Genomic DNA, 20,717 nt, shown 5'->3' with positions numbered 1-20,717 from the left:
AAGATACGCCTGAATTTTGGCTTGATCCGACTGACGTAAATCTCCTACGCCGTTGTATCTTGGGTGCATATTTACGCTGGCCGCTAGGGGCGCTTCCATTGATTTACGCGTCGAATATGTAAATGACCTAGATACGCCGATTCAGGAACGTACTTGCGCCCGTCGCTGTAAGCTACGCCGTTTACGTAAGGTGTATGTCCGGCGTAAAGATAAACCACCTAAAGCAGGGGTAAGTCATGTTAGGGTATGGATGTCGGAACAGCCGTCGGAATTTACGTTGTTTGCGTAAGTCGTACGTAAATGGGGCTGGGCGTAGGTTACGTTCACGTCTTATGAATTGAGCCGGCGTATCTTAGGGAGTAAATTTGACGTGATTCTGAGCATGCGCGCGCATGCGCCGTTTGTTCGGCTATTCATTTACATGGGGTCACGCTTCATTTTAATACAGCACGCCCACTACCTGCCTACTTTTAATTAGGTGGGTTTACGCCTGCCCATTTACGCTACGCCGCCGTAACGGGAGCAAGTGCTTTGTGAATACTGGCCTTGCCTCTCTATGTTACGTCGGCGTAGCGCATATGAGATGCGCTACGCCCACTCAAAGATACGCCGAGCTACCTGAATCTGGCCCAATATTTTTTACTTTTTGTTATAATTAATGTCCCCGAAAAAGATATAAAAAAACATTTTTTTTTTCTCAGTTTAGGCCGATACGTATTCTTCTACCTATTTTTGGTAAAAAAATCGCAATAAGCGTTTATCGATTGGTTTGCGCAAATATTTATAGCGTTTACAAATTAGGGGATAGTTTTATGGCATTTTTATTATTATTATTTGTTTACAACTAATGGCGGCGATCAGCGATTTTTTTCATGACTGCGACATTATGGCGGACACATCGACCAATTTTGACACATTTTTGGGACCATTGTCATTTTCACAGCGAAAAGTGCTATAAAAATTCACTGATTACTGTGAAAATGACAATTGCAGTTTAGGAGTTAACCACTAGGGGGGGCTGAAGGGGTTATGTGTGACCTCATTTGTGTTTCTAACTGTAGGGGGGGTGGGGCTGGACGTGTGACGTCAGTGATCGTCGTTCCCTATATCAGGGAACAGACGATCACTGACATTGCCACAGTGAAGAACGGGGAAGGTGTGTTTACACACACCTCTCCCCGTTCTTCAGCTCCTGTGACCGATCGCGGGACACCGGCGGCAATCGGGTCCCGCGGGCATGGTCACGGAGCTTCGGACCGGATCGCGTGTGCGCACCGGTGGCGCCCGCGACCCACGGCTCTGCTCTTAAAGGCGACATACCTGTACGTGCCTGTGCCCAGCCGTGGCATTCTGCCAACCTATATCGGCGTTAGGCGGTCCTTAAGTGTTTAAATCCAAGGGTTCACATACTTTTTCAACCTGCACTGTGAATGTTTACATGGTGTATTCAATAAAAACATGGTAACACTTAATTCTTTGTGTGTTATTAGCTTAAGCAGACTGTGATTATCTATTGTTGTGACTTAGATTAAAATCAGATCACATTTTATGACCAATTTGGTCAGAAATCCATATCATTCCAAAAGGGTTCACATACTTTTTATTGCAACTGTATATGTTCAAATCTTTTGCACAACTATGTGTGCCACTACAGTGGTCATTTTGTTACACTCAAGTAATGCCACGTAAACACTCTCGGAATTTCTAAAACAAATGTTCGGTGGGAGCTCGTTGTCAGAATCTCCGACCGTGTGTAGGCTCCATCGGACATTTGCTGTCGGAATTTCCGAGAACAAAAATTTGAGAGCTGGTTCTCAAATTTTCCGACAACAAAATACGTTCTCTTAAATTCCGATCGTGTGTAGCCAATTCCGATGCACAAAATTCCATGCATGCTCTGAATCAAGTATGAGACGAAAGCACTCAGTCTGGTAAAACTAGCGTTTGTAATGGAGATAGCACATTTGTCACGCTGTAACAGGCTGAAAAGCACGAGGCTGAAAAGCGCAAATCATATCTCACCAAACTTCTACTAACACGACTGGTATTGAACTTCCCTTTTATAGTGCCATCATATGTGTATTACGTGATTGCGTTCTTGGCGTTCGGAATTTTCGACAACATTTGTGCTACTGTATGTATGCAAGACAAGTTTAAGCCAACATCCGTCGGAAAAGATTCCACGGTTTTGTTGTCGGAATGTCTGATCGTCTGTAGGCGGCATGAGAAATGTTGTGGAAGCACAATTTTTACTACGGTATTGTCAGGGCCTGGACTTGAGCCTGGGACCTCTGCTGTGTCTGGCAATGACTCGCCTCATTGAGCTACTGGACAGCACCCTGTCTGATCCATTTGGACAACCCTGCCTTGTGCCTTGACTTCTGCTGTACCTTGAACTCTTTGCTCCTTCCATGAACCTCCTGATTTAAGCCATGTCTCTGCACTTTCTGTTTGCCAGATTATTGTGCTCTCTTCAGCCGATATCTTGCTCTTGTCTTCCCTGATGCCATCCATATTTTGCTACCACTCATTATTGACCCTTTGTTTGTTTCTCAACTACAGTTCTGCCTGATTCCAGCCTGCAACTATTTGGTACTAGCCTTTGGCTTGTTTACTGGCTATGCTTCTGTTTAATTCTTACCTGCTTATTTGCTAATGGATCCCAGCTTACTCACCTCCTAGTGGGGTGGTCCTGAGGACCACAACCTAGTACTAACAAGCATTACAATCCATCTCTACCCTCAGCAGCTCTGATGAACACTGGTTAGTTCTTAGACTCTGTACTTCAGATGAGCCTGCATCATCCATCAGGGTGACTGCCTGTGTACCTATCCTCCTGGTTGGTGGTAGTCCCGCTACTGCTATTGCAACTGGTCTTTGTGCCTGACCCCTGATTGTGACAGTAATGTTTGTCTCCTTAGTCCTGGTCACATATGGTCACATATGGTTAATCTCTACATATTATTCCCTGCTTTTGGATAAATATGACTTCCACCTCCAAAATATTCAGAATAAGTAGTCAGAGGACATGCCACTGACAAGTAATTATTTATCTTTCACTTGGAGGCAGTGATTTCGGCCAGAGATAAACATATCTACTGTAGCTATGTAAATTGCATAGAGTATATTATACCCCAGCTTGTCTGTTTAAAATACATCAAAGCCCCTGCCCTATCTGTCATAAAGGTGAATGTGAAATGAGTGACTTCTTACTTATGGTTTGGAGGTGCAATAGGATTTGCCCCTTCCGGTCACAGGTGATGCCATTTATTGTGGATACGTTCGACCTCCCAAATGTGTGCTGTCCTAAGTGATGCCTGTTGGGAATTTTTAAAGATCTGAAGGTGTCTGCCATTACTAAGAACTTCCTCAGACTCTTGTTTTACTATGGCGGTAAAAAGATTGTGCTTAATTGGACCTGTACGGAGATGTTACACATTGGGCTTTGGAAAAGGGTTATTAATCAGACTTTACCTATGTATAAACTAACATATGAAGCAAGAGGGTGCCCTAAAAAGTTATATAATATTTGGGGTCCATGGCTTGATACCCAGGATACTAGTGGCTCTTTAGCATTAATTTAACCTATTTATTTGATGGTGAGGTTTACCCCTATTCCAGGATGTGGATATTTTTCTACCGCCCACGGCTTCAACCACTGATTCATATTTTTATAACTGCTATAGGTGAAGGCACCCGTTATATTATGTTCAACTGTCAGGGTAATGCATATGTTTTGTTGGTTTTATGTTTTTCTCTCTTTTTACTCTTTTTACTCACTTATTCAAACTGTTAAATAAGGGGTTTTCAGACACCATCTTGCTAAAATGTCCACTTTATTTCCTGAATTATCATCTAGTATCTTATGTCTGATGTGGGGGATTTTACCCACCCCACAATAAGTACCCTGTTCTTTCTCTTAAGTAATAGTCATATGATACTGTAATTGCATTGGTCTATGTCTGACTGGGATTGTTTTTCAATAAAACTCAGTTTTAAAAAAAGATGTAGACAGTCCAGCACCAGAAAAAATTGATTATTATAATGAGGCAGAAGTCTCTGTGGCTTAACAGCTTCTTGGCTGAAACACCCAGTGCTCATTGCAAACATCAGACATAATAGTTCATCAGGATAAATGTGATTCCCAGTATGTGAATAGTCAAGACACACTTGCATACATATGACCATCAAGCAGCAGTACTTGGAGATCCACTGTCATTCCCCAGCTTACATACTTTATACATCACTGATCCAATGCTCGGGGAAGGCTGAAAGAAAGTAATAGGCTTGCATACTGTAAAATTCTCAATATAGCATTTTATTGTAGTTAAAAGCACTTGCAAGCATGTAGAGAAACTACAATTACTACAATTCCTATCACAATGGTGCATGGGTGGTAACATCATGACTTCTAGCTCCACCATATGCGATTTGTCATAACTTACGTCATCAGGTACTCTTTATATGTAGGCAGGCCTGAATGTCTGTGAACTATTGTTGTATGTTACTACGGTATGTCCGGGTAATTTACATCCACCCAGCTGAAAAATTGAAAAGTGATTGCCTTCCTTTTTTGTATGTTGCCATTGTATGCTCTTTCTGTTTAACCATCCGCAACCCTGTCTCCATTCTGATGTTTATTTTTTCTCCTTTGTGTCTCACCTAAATTATGGCCTTTTCTTATCTTTACAACTATGCTCCTTGCAAGTCTGATTCTCTTAAGTGAAAATGTTGTCCTACTAGGCTGCCATTCTTTATTAACTCCTTATTAGTTAATTGGCAAGCATCACCCTCATCCATAACAGTATAAAATGTAAGCACTTTTATGGGGAGGCACATTTGCTGTTGGGGTTCTTTCTAGAAGTGGGATTTATTAAGTGGGAGCACTTCCTACTTTAGCAAATGCACAAAGCGAAAATACACTCTGACACACCGCATCTCCAATTGTGGTAAGGAGCCTCTGACGGCGCTGACAACTGAAAATTGTCATGGGCAGGAAGGGGGGAAGTGCCCTGTATTGAAGTGGTTAAACCTTCATCTCTCCTTTCACTAAACATGCGCTCTCTACCACTCCTTCTGACAGTTGTGTCCTCTCACCTTAACTCTCTTTCCTTCACCCGTCTTCTCCACCCCACACCTTACAGATCACTCCCTCCCTTCTGTAATCTCCTTATTACTGCACTTACCAACTCTTTCTAATTCTAAATCCACATGCTAATAAATCCCTCCTGGACACTGGGGCATGTCTCTTCATATAAATCACACTCACACATTACCTTCCTCACCCTTCTCCTAACCTCAGGAGATATATCCCCACACCCTGGGCCTCCGTCATTTCACTGTACCCTACGTACCCATTAGCCTGCACCCTCTGGAAGCAGCCGCAATCCACACAATTTAGTTTTTATTCCTCTTCTTCCTAAGACCAGACTTCCCTTCTTGTGCGCCCTTTGGAATGCCCGGTCTTGCTGTAACAAATTTGCCTCTTTCCATGACTTCTTAATTGCTAACTCATTTAATCTACTCACCATTACTGAAACCTGGCTATATGAATCTAACACTGCTTCCCCTGCTGCTCTCTCCTATGGTGGCTCTCTCTGGCCTCACTCCCCCAGACCCAAATTCTAGCCTCACATAGCACCTTTCAAGTACTTCACCCACTTCCCTCTCTGTCACTCTCCTCATATGAAGCACATTGCATTTGTCTTTTATCTCCAGTTTCTCTAAGGATAGTTGTGATCTACTGGCCCCCTGGACCAGTATCAGTCTTTCTTGAACCTTTCTTTGCCTGGCTACCCTAATTTCTCTCTTCTAAAATCCTCACAATCATTCTTGTGACTTAAACATCCCTGTTAATACTAACACTCCCGAGAATTACAAACTTCTCAGTCGAACTTCCTCCTTTGACCTGAAGCAATATATACATGCTCCTACTCACTCTGATGGTAACACCCCTGACCTTGTTTTCGCCCACTTTTGCACTCCATGCAACCTTTCCAACAATCCCTTCCCTCTCTCTGACCACTGCCTTATTCATTTTTTGTCTCTCCATTTCTTCTGCCTCCTCTCCCTCCAATTACCTAACAATTACCCATAGAAATCTTTGCCACCTCAAACCTTTTCTTCTCAACTCCTACTGACCACCTCTATGAAAAAATATCATCTCTGTCCTGCCCCAACTTAGCCACTTCTGTCTACAACAGTTCACTGTCATCCTCCCCAGATACACTGACCCCCCTCATTACACAAATAATCAGGCCCCAACCTCTATAACCTTGACAAACTGATGAAACCAGAAGTCTTAAAAACATAGCTGTGCTCTTGAGTGCCTGTGGCATAAGACTTAGGCCCCATACACACGGGAGTATTTATCCGCAGATACGGTCCAGCGGACCGTTTCCGCGGATAAATCCTCTCGAGGATTTCAGCAGATTTTAATGCGATGGAGTGTACTCACCATCGCATTGAAATCCGCGCCGAAATCCTCTGGCGATGACGTGTCGCGCCGTTGCCGCGATTATGACGCGGCGCCGTGCGCGACGCTGTCATATAAGGAATTCCACGCATGCGTTGAATCATTGCGACGCATGCGGGGGATCCCTTCGGACGGATGGATTCGGTGAGTCTGTACAGACCAGCGGATCCATCCGTTGGGATGGACTCCAGCAGATGGATATGTTGTGCATGTCAGCAAATATTCGATCTGCTGGAATCCATCCCAGGGGAGATATATCCGCGGAAAAAGATCCGCTGGCGTGTACACACCATAGGATCTATCCGCTGAAACCCATTTGCTGGGATTTATCTGCGGATGGATTCTATGGTGTGTACGGGGCCTAAGTCTCAGGAAGATTTCAACCAATAAAAATCTGTCCTCCAAAAATAAAATTTTTGCCGCCTCACTGCCAAGCAGACCTATTTTATCATGCTCATTAACAACTTATTATCCTGTTCCCATCAGCTCTTCTCTACCTTTAACTCTCTACTTTGTCCTCCACTGACTCCTCCCACTAACTCACTCACTGCCCAGGAGATCGACAATCACTTCAAACATAAGATTGATATAACTTGTGAGGAGATCTCTACTGTACACATATCTTGCCCACTTAACACTCCATGTCCAAAAGTACAATCATTACTTCATTTAACCCCCACCACTATAGACAAGGTTGGCACACTTTTCACTAATGTCCACCTAACCACCTGCCCCCTGGACCCTGTTCCCTCGTAAATGCCACGTTCACCCCCTATTCTCCTTTTCTCTTCTGGCATCTTCCCAAAATCTCTAAAACATGCACTAGTCACCCCCATACTTTAAAAGCCCTCACTTGACCCAACCAATCTTAACAACCTATGCCCCACTCCTTGCTCCCCTTTTTATTCAAACTCCTTGAATGTCTGGTCTACACCCGACTGAGCGCCCACTTTGCTGAGAATAACCTTCTTGATTCCCTCCAGTCTGGATTCCCCCTCTTCCTCAAAAAACTACAGACCGTTGATATGTGACTGTACTATTCGCTGGTTCTCATCCTACTTATTCAGCCGCACCTTTAGCATTACTTAAAATTCTACTTCCTCCTCTCCCTTTCTCTGTCGGGGTCCCCCAAGGTTCTGTCCTTGGACCCCTCTTATTCTCAATCTACACCTCCTCTCTGGGTTAGCTGATAGTCTCCCATGGCTTCTGATAGCATTTCTATGCAGATGACACCCAAGTCTATCTCTACCCCTCAGCTCACTCCTTCAGTCTTCCCATGTATCACTAATTTACCAAAAGACATGTCAGCCTGGATGTCACACCACTTTCTTAAACTCAATCTATCCAAAACCAAGCCCTTAATTTTTCCTCCCCATGTGGCTCTTCCCCTGATTTCTCCATCAAGATCGATATCACTACTGTGAGTTCATTCCCACATGCCAAGGTTTTAGGTGTTATCTTGGACTATGAACTCTCCTTTCGGCCCCACATCCAATCACTCTCCAAATCTTGCCAGCTCAACCTCCGCAACAGCTCCAAAATATGCCCCTTCCTAATTAATGACACCACAAAGCTCCTAGTTCACTCCCTGGTCATTTCCCACCTGGGCTACTCAAGGGGTTACCCTTACATAGGTTAACCCCTTCAGTCCATCATGAATGTTGCTGTCAGACTCATCCACCCTACTAGCCATTCAGTGTCTTCTGCTCCTCTCTGTCAATCCCTCCACTGGCTTTCACTCACCCAACTAATTAAATTTAAAATAATAACAATAACCTACAAAGCCATCCACAACTCAGCCACCAGCTACATTACTAACCTAGTCTCAAAATACCAGCAAAATCCATCTCTATACTCCTCGGAAGACCTCCTGCTCTCTAGATCCTTTGTCACCTCCTCCCATGCTCGCCCCCAGGACTTTTTACAAGCCTATCCCATCCTCTGGAACTCCCTACCTCAATCTGTCCAACTATCTCCTACTCAGCTTGATTTTAGACAATCCCTGAAAACCCTTCTCTTCAGAGAAGCCTATTCTGCATCCGGCTAACAACTGTACCTTTGTTTTCTCCACCAAATCGTCCCCCACAGTTATTACCTTTTGTATAACTTGACCCTCCCTTCTAGACTGTACGCTCTAATGAGCAGGGCACTCTGATTCCTCCTGTATTGAATTGTATTGTAACTGTACTGACTGTCCTCATGTTGGTAAAGCATTGCACAAGCTGTTGGTGCTATATAAATCCTGTAATAATAATAATCATCTTGGAATTGTGTCCCATTATTGATGTTAATGGAAAGAATGGTGCCTCAAAGCCAGTTAAATGGCTGCATCTGGCCCACAGGATGTAGTATGGAAATTACTGATCTAAAACCTCATGAATAGATAATTTCATTCCTGAAAATTTTTCTTTATGAATGGAAATATTTTCATTGCACTTTTATTTATTATAATTTCAGAATACATAAATGTAACCATTGTGACTATTATATAGTCTGAGCATATTAATTGTTTTTGATAATAATCTTAATATTACATCTGTTACATTTTGCATTACAATTTAAGTTACATTTGTGTCTACTTCCAGTATAATAAGCATCACCTACGGGTAGTTCTATTTGATGGAGCATCTCATAATGGTCTGTAACGAAAGAAGGTCATCCACCCTTTAAGTATGCTCTATTTCATGTACTAGGCATTAAGTAAAAGGTCATTTAGTATGAACCTCTATTTTGTTGGCTATTTTTATTTCATATACAAGAATATGATTTTTTACCTTAAAAAGTTGGGAAAAAAAGCTTTCGGAGGAAAGATACAAAGACAGTGCAAAACGTATCCAGTAGGCAAATTTATTTTCAGGAAATTATAATATTTATTAAAATACAACATATGTTAATGCATTTTAATTTACTGCACACCTGTGCACATTTTTTATAGCATAAAGTGCTTCCATAGATTTGATATCATCTGTATGAAAACACAGGGGCTGATTTACTAAAACTGTAGATTGCAAAATCAGGTGCATTTCTGCGTAGAAACCAAACAGCTTCCGCCTAGGTTCACACTGAATGCGGGAATAAAATTGTGCGAGTTCAGCTAAACTCGCACAATTTCATTCCCAAATGTCAGTCCTGATTTTGGAAACGGGGAGGAAATATAACCAAATTAAAATTGTTATAATATCTACTATACTGTAAATTATAACAACTTTTAATTTGGTTCTTCTTTCTTCCCTTTCTCCCCCTTCTTTATACCCATTTCCTTCACCTTTTTCCCCCCAGATGATGTTCTATGTGTCTGCTAGACACCAACACACATTTGACTACTGGGGTAGTGGGTCGATATTTGATATAGTAAGTACTCCCATTGTGAAAAAATATACCAATTTGGCCGAAGTGTTAAATGCTCTTTGCTAGATCATTTTCCCTTTTGCCCCTCCCCCTAACCCCTTATTATTAGGGGGAGGGGCAAAATTAGTATTATTATTATTTTTTAATCATCCTCCATTGATTCATTTTTAGTTTTATTTCCCTGCTATATATGTATATGGCCTCATATGCATGTATACATATGTGCCCATATGTGTATGCATTAACATTTACATTGCTTTCCTATATTAGATATCCCATCTACATATTACCCCATTATGATATTTATATATATCTCTCTATTATCCCCCAAAAATCCAAAAATCCTAACTATTTATTTTTTCCCTAATTATCTCTTAGGAATTAATTCCAATTTTAATTCTAATTCTAATATATTTCGGTCTCTTTTTTTTTAAAGGGCCGATTGGATTATTGATGGGTCATATGTTTAAAGTGTTTTTAATGAATTTATTTCTTCATTTTTAATTTAATTATTAACCCCTTAACGCCCGCTGCACGACTATATACGTCCGCAAAATGGCACAGACAGGCAGATGGGCGTATATATACGTCCCTGCCTTCTAGCGGGTGGGGGGTCCGATCGGGACCCCCTCCGCTGCGTGCGGCGGGCGGATTCCCTCAGGGAGAGATCCGGGACGACGGCGCGGCTATTCGTTTATAGCCGCTCCGTCGCGATCGCTCCCCGGAGCTGAAGAACGGGGAGAGCCGTATGTAAACACGGCTTCCCCGTGCTTCACTGTGGCGGCGTATCGATCGAGTGATCCCTTATATAAGGGAGACTCGATTGAGGACGTCAGTCCTACAGCCACACCCCCCTACAGTTGTAAACACACGCAAAGTGAACACTAACTCCTACAGCGCCCCCTGTGGTTAACTCCCAAACTGCAACTGTCATTTTCACAATAAACAATGCAATTTTTATGCATTTTTTGCTGTGAAAATTACAATAGTCCCAAAAATGTGTCAAAATTGTCCGAAGTGTGCACCATAATGTCGCAGTCATGAAAAAAATTGCTGATCGCCGCCATTAGTAGTAAAAAAAAATAATAATAATAAAAATGCAATAAAACTATCCCCTATTTTGTAAACGCTATAAATTTTGCGCAAACCAATCGATAAACGCTAATTGAGATTTTTTTTACCAAAAATAGGTAGAAGAATACGTATCGGCCTAAACTGAGGAACATTTTTTTTTTATATATGTTTTTGGGGGATATTTATTATAGCAAAAAGTAAAACATATTTTTGTTTATAGCACAAAAAATAAAAACCGCAGAGGTGATCAAATACCACCAAAAGAAATCTCTATTTGTGGGGAAAAAAGGACGCCAATTTTGTTTGGGAGCCACGTCGCACGACCGCGCAATTGTATGTTAAAGCGACGCAGTGCCGAATCGCAAAACCTGGCCTGGGCATTTAGCTGCAAAATGGTCCGGGGCTTAAGTGGTTAACTTGACATTTAACGCTGTTATTAATAATATATTATTGTTATGATATTTACAAACGTGTATATCTATATGTTTATATATTTTTATCATTCATCACACGTTTTTCCCTTTGATATATATAATTTCTTGCCCCTGTTAATGTAAGACTCTAATGGTGTATGGAGTGTACTTACTATTACCCCCACTAAGTGGCAATACCACTGAGGCATATATAAAGGCTGATTTCAGCCCATACAGATTATCTTGACAAAGGAGCACGCAGTAAAACCCCATCTCACCACTGTGCATGCTCTGAAACACACAGAATTACGTCTGTGACGTCATCCCGCTCCACGTTGCGCTCCAGAACCCATCTGAGTCCTGTGAATTGCATCCTGGACCTCACTCTGATCATTGCCTGAAGACCCGGCTCGTCTCCACACGGCTTCACACCATTTCAGGGACATCTCGAGACTGCTGACCTGAGCGGAGAGTGTTATTTCATCGGACATCACCATGCCTCTATAAAGAAACTTCCATGTGAGTGTTTTAATGCATTTGGCAATTAAATTATACAGTTTTACTCGAGTGGCGCCCGTCTTTCTGTTTGTTGGTACACTATATCCAACAGAGCTCATGTAAAAAAAAAAATAGATACACATACACATTGATAGTTACATAGTACTCAATGAAATTTGAATGTATAAAATATATATATGGGCCAGTGAATAGGTAATGAGCCAGACTAAGCACCCCATGGAAACTCAACGCATTTCATGGCTATATGCCATTCGTCAGGAGATGGGTGCAGAAATAAAAGGTCGGCTAAAGCACTGTGCTTGGCTAGCATTGAGGAAGATGGGACCCCAAATTGGTTGTCTGTTGTGGAGCTGAGGCAAGGAACCCAGCCCCAGCCAAGAAAACATCCACATAGCATGCCCGATCGCCACAATACATCCCACATGTGTGGGGATGATTGCAAATATGGTGTTGTGTGTGTATATGCAGTGAATGGGCTGTGTGTGCTACCTCCCTGGTGTAAAACACATATTTATTTACATATTTATTTACTTCACCAACAGTTGCAACAATTGGGAGTACAGTATAAACTGTATGTAACATGTAACATGTATGTTGCCGCACTAAAGCAGTGATAATAAATACTAAATTAACAAAAAAAGTCCCAATAGAAAGTTAATGAAAACATGAATTTGAGAAGAATTTAGACTTCAAAGTGTGTGCCTTGGCGACAAACACCACAGATAGAATTGAACAACAGTCATGCTAATCCTCTGCTGTAATCACCGTGTGAACCGTCACCAATAGGCAAAATGCAATCTTACCAGATTGGAATGATTCCACTACAGAGTCCAATTCATCTGTTGTAAACACTCTCCAAGGTGTATGAACTCAGTACGGACAATATATTGCAAACATCCACATGAAATGTAAGCAAAGGAAACCACAATTCCCAGGCTGTACAGCAAAGATTTCAAGCCTGGGGTGGCATGACAGTATCACGTGCGTAGGCTTTCCCCAACACATTTTGTCCCCTAGGATCACCTCTATGGCATCCATGCAATGCGATCTTGCATGCCCAGTGCTGATCCTGGGGCCCTAAGCAAAATGTCATGTCAAATTAAAGTTGAGAAGCGAGGGGGGGGCTGCCAAAAACGACATGTCACATTAAAGTTGAGAAGTGGGGGTGGGCGCTTACATTAAAGTGAAAAGTGGGGGGTGCCGACTTCTTACCTCTTCTCCCATGCAGCCAGTGAGTTGAGAAGTGGGGTGAGGGGCTGAAAATGACTCACCAGGCGGGGCCTCTAGTAATTTGGGGGGCCCTCCGCAGCTTTGTGGGGCCCTAAGCGGGATGCATAGTGAGCCTATAGGGCGGATCGGCCCTGCGCACGCCTATTTATATATGCAGAAATAAAAAAGGTGTATCTCTGCAATGTGGTGGAGCTGACACAGATAAGTAATATACCAAACGTATAAAAAAATCTTAAGAAAAAGTGTGTAGCGCCAGAAGTAAATGAACTGTAATGAAATGTGAATACTGTGTTATAAATGGACGGCACATTGAAATAAAGTCAGAAAAAGTGTTAAAGTGAAAAAATATATATAAGTCCAATCTTGAATGAAAATCAACAATAAAAAACAATATAATAAAAAATAAAGATTTAAATGCACAGTCCTAAGATAGGATCAGAATTATAAAAAACATATTGGAGAAAGCACAAAGTTTAGTGCAAATAGTGGTGACTTGAAAAGTGAAGAGGTGATCCAGTACAATGCTCCAAAATCATCCACTGTACCCCTGTGAAATGCACACTCACCGGGAAAGTTGACTGCCGTTACAGTAGCAAACACACATTCAGTGTAAATCTGCAATCTGTTGTGGGGAAGGCTGTTTAGCAACTCCCAACATCCAGATGTAGCTGTGGTAAATAAATCTCACCAGGAGCCAAATTAAGTCTCCATAGTGTAGTATTTTTTTGAATTCATATGTTAAGCCAAAATAAAATAAATCATTAAAATATATGACAATGGGTGCCACTGCCAACCCGGTATCTGACAGTGGCCTGACATCAGCACTAGTATCTCCTCCCCGACACTTTTTGTCCAATAGGATGTTATCAAGGGGTCCTCTAGTGTCAGACGTCAAACTAGTTTAACTAGCCTCTCAAAACTGCTCAAATCAGTATCTCATTAGAGAAATTGCAAACTGGAAGTGATTTGACAGTGCCCGGAAGTGACATGGCCACCATTATATCTAAGCTCAAAGGCACAGGTAATACCAAACATGACATTTTGTTGAAGACCAGGAAGTAACCAAAGTTATTCAGTGGAACAACCACCAAAAGAAAAGAGTGTTGATGTCCCCTAATGCAGGAAAAAGTGCATATCCTGTGTGAAATTTTTCAGAGAACGTCAAAAATAAGTTACAAATAGAAAAAAATAAATTAAAAAAAACATTTAAATTAGACATCGCAGCCAATGAGCAGTAATCATCCACCAGAGTCAAATATATATATATATATATATATATATATATATATATATATATATATATACAGTATATGATTACATAGGAATGCATAAAAATATATAAAAACATAAACATTCGTAGAGCAAATATATCAAAGACTAGACAGCAGCAAGCAAACATTTCTATTTTTATCAACGAAGCTGTTGATATCACGGTGTCTCTTTAGAGAAATTTTTCAGAGAACATCAAAAATTAATTACAAATAGGAAAGAGAAATATATATATATGAAAAACTATTTAAAATCAGACATCGCAACCAATGAGCAGTCAAAGTCAAATATATTAATACATAAGAATGCATAACTATATATACAAACATACACATTCATAGGGAAAACATATCTAATAATAGACAGCAATAAGCAATCAGATCTATTTTTATCAATGAATATGTGAATCCTATTACAGTCTATGGGACACGAACATGAAAAATCAAAAGTCCTAATTTTAAAGGATTATATGCAAGTTATTGCCATAAAAAGTGTATGGGGGACCCGGGTACATTTTTATAAAAAGTTTTAAAAATTATAGTTTTTTTTTAGGAGCAGGGATTTTAATAATTCTTAACGTGAAACAATAAAAATTAAATATTCCTTTAAATATCATGCCTGGGGGTCCCCTTAGTCTGCCTGTAAAGTGGGGCATCTGTTTGATGTTTAGAATAGTGCCAAACGTCGAGTCGGCGCTATACGGCGCCTGTGCACCGACGTTCGGCTTCTTTCGGCAACTCATGACGCTCCTTATTCGACGGGGGTAGTTTTTGTCATCACGTCAATCACTAACTGCTGCATAGGAACGCCCACTCCCGCGGGATTCACTACCCGGAAGCCGGGTAAGAAAACAGCTATAGGAGGTATGTACAGCAGAAAAAAAAAATCGGCATACTGTCAATGTCGAGAGTGAGCTCAATGTAATGTTAGAAAATTGTTTTTAGGGTTAGCCCAACTTTAACCAATTAACAAAAAAGTGGACAGCAGCAGATGATGGAAAGTTGATAGTTTGGAAAGCTCTGGGTAGTCTTTTAAGATGGGATAATGAGACCCAAATACAGCCTCAACTACTATGTTTAAAAAAGTTACCAGAGATACTGCAATATAAGGTTAGGACCTGGGATCACTGGCGAACTAAATAAGGGTGTCTAGGAAAAGCAGAAAAGAGGAACAGTCTTTGTAACAGCCCTTTGTCCTTGTTTGCCTATTTTGATATTTGGGAATTTCAAACTGACAAATATAACACTGAAATTCAGATTCACCTTGGGACATCTATTCATGAAATACTGTATGAATCTCACCAAATCTCACAAACAGCTTTACTAGACAGTAATGAAAGCAGGGCTCTAGTCCTGCGGGAACGCGTAGGAATGGAATTCCTGTACTTTTTTCACAGCAGGAACGCAGTTCCCTTTGGAGGACTAGAGCAACCAAGAGCAGCCAAGCTGCCCGAGCCAATCCTTCACTAAGCAGCGATGCCCAGCTCATGTCACTGTCAGGGGCAGGCGAACCTTAGTAATCCTTTATGTTACTGGCCGCTTTCTGTATATGGATTCATCGGGTAGTGTGCGGGTATTCCGTCACTTCCTCAATGCTGCAATGTCTCCTGGGAGCTTTTGTCATTGTTCCCAGGAAACATTGCAGAGGTCTGCCGTGAGTTATCGCAGGATTTAGAAAGAACTTACTTAAAAAAACATGCGGTTTAGTAATTATGCATATGAGCGTATATATATATATTTTTTTTTGGTGGGGGAGTGGATGTTGGGTGGGAGTTCCCACACTTTTTTTCCCAGGACTTGACCCCTGAATGAAAGCATACATTATCACACTGCTGATAGATTCAAGAGCTTCCATTTCCATAGGCCACATCTAGATTTCCTAATATTATGGGCATTGTACATTTCAGAAAGCATTATGTTATTTTAAATCCATGAATTTCATAGCATTATATGTCTTACTGTGAGAATATTCTACTGGATAGCTAAATATACAGTTCATTGTAACAATAATGCAGGTTTTAATCTTGAACAGTCAATGAAGCAAACAGGGAAAATAAGGGACATAAGCAATGAGGCACAGTCACAAATTCACGAGAATCTAAAGCTCCACCTTAAGCATACTGAAAGAAATGAAAAATGAGAGCAAACTAACCTACCATTATTGAACACAGCTAGTGCAATTCCCATGATGAGATCTATGATACCTCTTCATGAATAAAGATAGAGTAAACTACATTTGTAGCATAATAAGAGACAATAATTAGTGTCATCTATTCACCACTGTTAGAATTTGACTACAGCAATTTGATTACTTTTATCACATTTTCAACTTCAAGTAAGTTTTCAGCTTTGTAATCCAGTTAGTGGTGGAGTGTGGAGAATATAACTTAGATTCTTAGTATGATTGATGAGTGTGTAGTGGAACATCTTAGACTCTAAGAAGGAAATAAATTGTAGGAAAGAAAATGAGCTTTTTTTGAAGAATAAACAGGAATAACTGTAAATCATTTAGCCATGCTAATATGCATATAAAAATGATAAGATTAAATCTTAATAAATAAAAAAAGTAAGTTAAGTACTTGTATCCAATCTGTCAGGATTTAAAATATATGCAAAATTCTTCAGTAATCTTATAGTTAGTGTTATGCCTATTAGCTTTTGCATAAGTTATGCAGGAAAGCTACTATCTCTTATCCAAAGTTATATACAAGCTGAGATGAGAACTAAATATTCAATCAATCACAATAATCCTCAAAGGCTAATTCAATATAAATGTAAGAAACAAAATATAAGATGATGTATTATGGCCTTGCAATATAAAACGGTGTATGTCTGAAATAATATCTGTTATAAGTTAAAAGTTAAATACAATTGCATTCTGTAATACATAGGCAGCTATAACATTTTCTACATTGTATAGTAAAAATGATACCCTAATTAACGCAATACTTCTTTATACTCCTATTCTCATCATGCTGAACTATATTCATGGCTCATACTAACACACAAAATTGTAAATATCCAATTAGAGGTGTTCTCTATGTTCATTAAAGCGGATGTGCCACGGGAACAAAATATTAAAAGCCAGCAGCTACAAATACTGCAGCTGCTGACTTTTAATATTAGGACACTTACCTGTCCTGGAGTCCAGCGCCGATCGCAGCAGAGCACGAGCGATCGCTCGTCACTCTGCTGCTCCCCCCGCCATCCACGCTGAGGGAACCAGGAAGTGAAGCGCTGCGGCTTCACTGCCCGGTTCCCTACGGCGCATGCGCGAGTCGCGCTGCGCCCGCCGATTGGCTCACACGCTGTGTGCTGGGAGCCGAGTGTTCCCAGCACACAACGGGCGACAGACGGGATGTGACGGAATGCCCGTCTTTCGCCCGTAGCGTGTGGCCGGAAGTGGGTGCAAATACCTGTCTTTAGACAGGTGTCTGCACCCCCCTCCCCCCTGAAAGGTGTCAAATGTGACACCGGAGGGGGGGAGGGTTCCGATCAGCGGGACTCCACTTTAGGGTGGAGGACCGCTTTAAAATATGAAAGACCTCCTCACTGTGCTAGTAAAGTAACAGCTTTGCCAGAATCTATTGATTTTTGTTGTTTTCTGAAAACAATAACTGCAATGGTATTTGTACTTGTAAAATTAAGATGACCAGATGCAAGCACCAGGAATATTGAATAGGTTTTTACAATTCATTGAATTTAAAAAATCCAGTTTCCATTATCTGCCAGATCATTGTAAACATTTTCTATCCATTTACAACATGCAATGTATAAGATAAAAGCCTAAATAGCTCAGTAGAAAACAGTGGAATTCATCTACTGACTGCAATCAACGCGTCTTGTCATTTCCCCACTAAAATACTAGGATGAATTAACTTGTTAAGGATGTTGAAATTGGTGTGACTTTTTTCTACTAATTCTCATGATATTTTTCTCATGGGCCTATATACTTTTTAGACACAAACATGTAAATTAGTGTGGTATTCCATAAAAAAAAAAAAAATTATTTGCTGGATCCAACTTAGTTACCTCTAACTCGTTTATACAACATGGAGATGGCTTATGCCAGATATCATTATTAGCCTTGATCTTATGGCTCCATTGCTGTGAGTTCTGTCACTCATACAGTGATGATAGTGGACCACTCACTCTTCACCTTGTCCATGCAGAGATTACCTTGTATTCTTTTCACAGAAGTGGAGAAGAAGATGAATGTCCCAATCTCCCCTCATCCAACCACGAAACCCTTTTCTGTGAAGTGAACACAAAACATTTTCTAAATGGATATGGTAAAGAGTGAGTGATCCGCTATCATCTATGTACAAATATTGGAATCCCAGCATCAAGGCCAGAATATAAAAGCTAATAGTAAATTCAAGCATGAATGAAATTAAAATGTTAGCATGCCCAGAAGCCCTATGGACATAGTATACCAAACATTAGAAGTAACTAAGCTGAAATCAGCAAATGTCAACAATATATTTTCCCTGGAGTTCCACTTTAAGTGAGAATAGTAGGAAAATTAGCACAGCAATTGGAATAATCTGTAATCTTAATTGTAATATTGTCAAAAATCATCAAGTACATTAAAATAGGATTTAAGCAATCCTCATTTGATCCAAACAGGTAATTGGTGATAAAGTAGGGTACTATAAACCTTAACTAACACTTTAAAAATTAAACAGTATTTATCAATATCAAGATTGTAAAAGGCACACAGTATAAAACATATACTAAAATACTAAACTGTGGCTACTTTATAGCGGATTGGTGAGCTTGAAAACAGATTTTAATAGAAAATAAAACTTTATTTCCAATTTGGCAGCTTCATAATGGCCATATTAAGATAATTGTTTACTTAATGTTTCTGTAGCTCTTCCAAGAGCATCTATTAACAGCAGAAGGATGTTGATGCATTTGAAGATAAAAACTACACATTTGTATCCGCAGAAGGATCAGATTGTCCAAATGGAAGTATCTGACCCACCAATAAAAAATATCATGTCCGTTCCAGAAAGAAAAACAAAATGTTTAATTTCTTCTTGTAAATATATCTGCTACTAGAACAAAATATGAATTATTTATGAGAACTAAATGCCCGATAAATTGGCCTTAATAGATGTACAAACAAGCCAGGGAATTAGGGTTTATTAATTGAATCTACTGATAAAGGTACATTTTTGAAGGCATCCACATAGCCCCAATGCTGGTGTATCCTATGCGGTCACTTACTGATCCTGGGGTCAAACTCACAGAATCAATTGAAGAGCACAATAAATAATAAAAATTTAAATAGAACAAAAGCTCAGTAAAAAAAAAGGACACGTTTAGTTACACATATGTGGTTTTCACTTCTGTACTGTGTAATTGTTTGGAGTAGAGAGAATAACAAAACAGCGTGACAAATAACAAATACAAACAATTGAATTCTTTTTTTAGACATTCACATGTGCATAAATGTCAACTTCTGGGTTTTCATCATAGGCCGATAGGCCATACTTGTTGCATAAACAAGTTTTTAAAAGTAAGGGCTATTGTTTATAGTATTTTCACTTTAGACATAATTTTTGAAGGAATCTCAAACAACATTTGGATTTTGTATGCCATCCTTTATAACAGTGTACTCTTCTGTTAACTGCTGATCTTGCCATGAATTGTGTTGTTTTGCCTTTATTCCTTCATAAAAGTCAATGTGAATGCCCTTCAAATGTGCCCAAACCTGATCTCAACTGACCCCACACTTCTCTTAAACTGATCTCAAATGCAATCTATGTTTCTGTGTTTTACTAACTTTTGGATCTGAAGTCTGTATACAGATGTTCTAAAGCTGAATCTAATATATTCCCAAGAAAATGGCTTCTTTAGATAGTAGTCATATTAGACTGAACTCATTCTGTAATGGGAATTACTTTTTGCCACTCATACAATGCTTCCATATATGACATTCCTTTGATGCATTTTTTCACTCTGAGCGATATTTAATTATCATAACGTACTACTATACTAAGTGTGACATTTTGATGGACGTTATGTTTCACCTTGCATGCGTTCATTCGCAGAGAACTAAGGTGGAATCCGGTCCAGGTTTTAATAGCCACCTACAGCTGATCATCGCATGAACCAGAAAGTGCCGGTAAACGGCATTCCTCGGTTCACGCTACAGAAAGAGCAGAACGGCGTCTCGCTCTGTCAAAGGGGGGGGGTCTGTGGTGATAATAAGCACATTGATTATCAGCACAGCCCCTTGAGATGTGCCACCACAGCTAGCAAAAAGGTGCCCATCAGCTGCAAGTCAGTGACCCATCAGAAATGGCTGTAGGTGCCCATCACAGTGCCAATCAGTGCCTGCCACAGTGCCAATCAGTGCCCATCACAGTGTCGATCAGT

This window comes from Rana temporaria, chromosome 5 (assembly GCF_905171775.1).
Source record: "Rana temporaria chromosome 5, aRanTem1.1, whole genome shotgun sequence".
Taxonomy (NCBI): domain Eukaryota; kingdom Metazoa; phylum Chordata; class Amphibia; order Anura; family Ranidae; genus Rana; species Rana temporaria.
The sequence above is the reverse complement of the archived record's forward strand: the minus strand, read 5'-3'. Positions refer to the sequence as shown.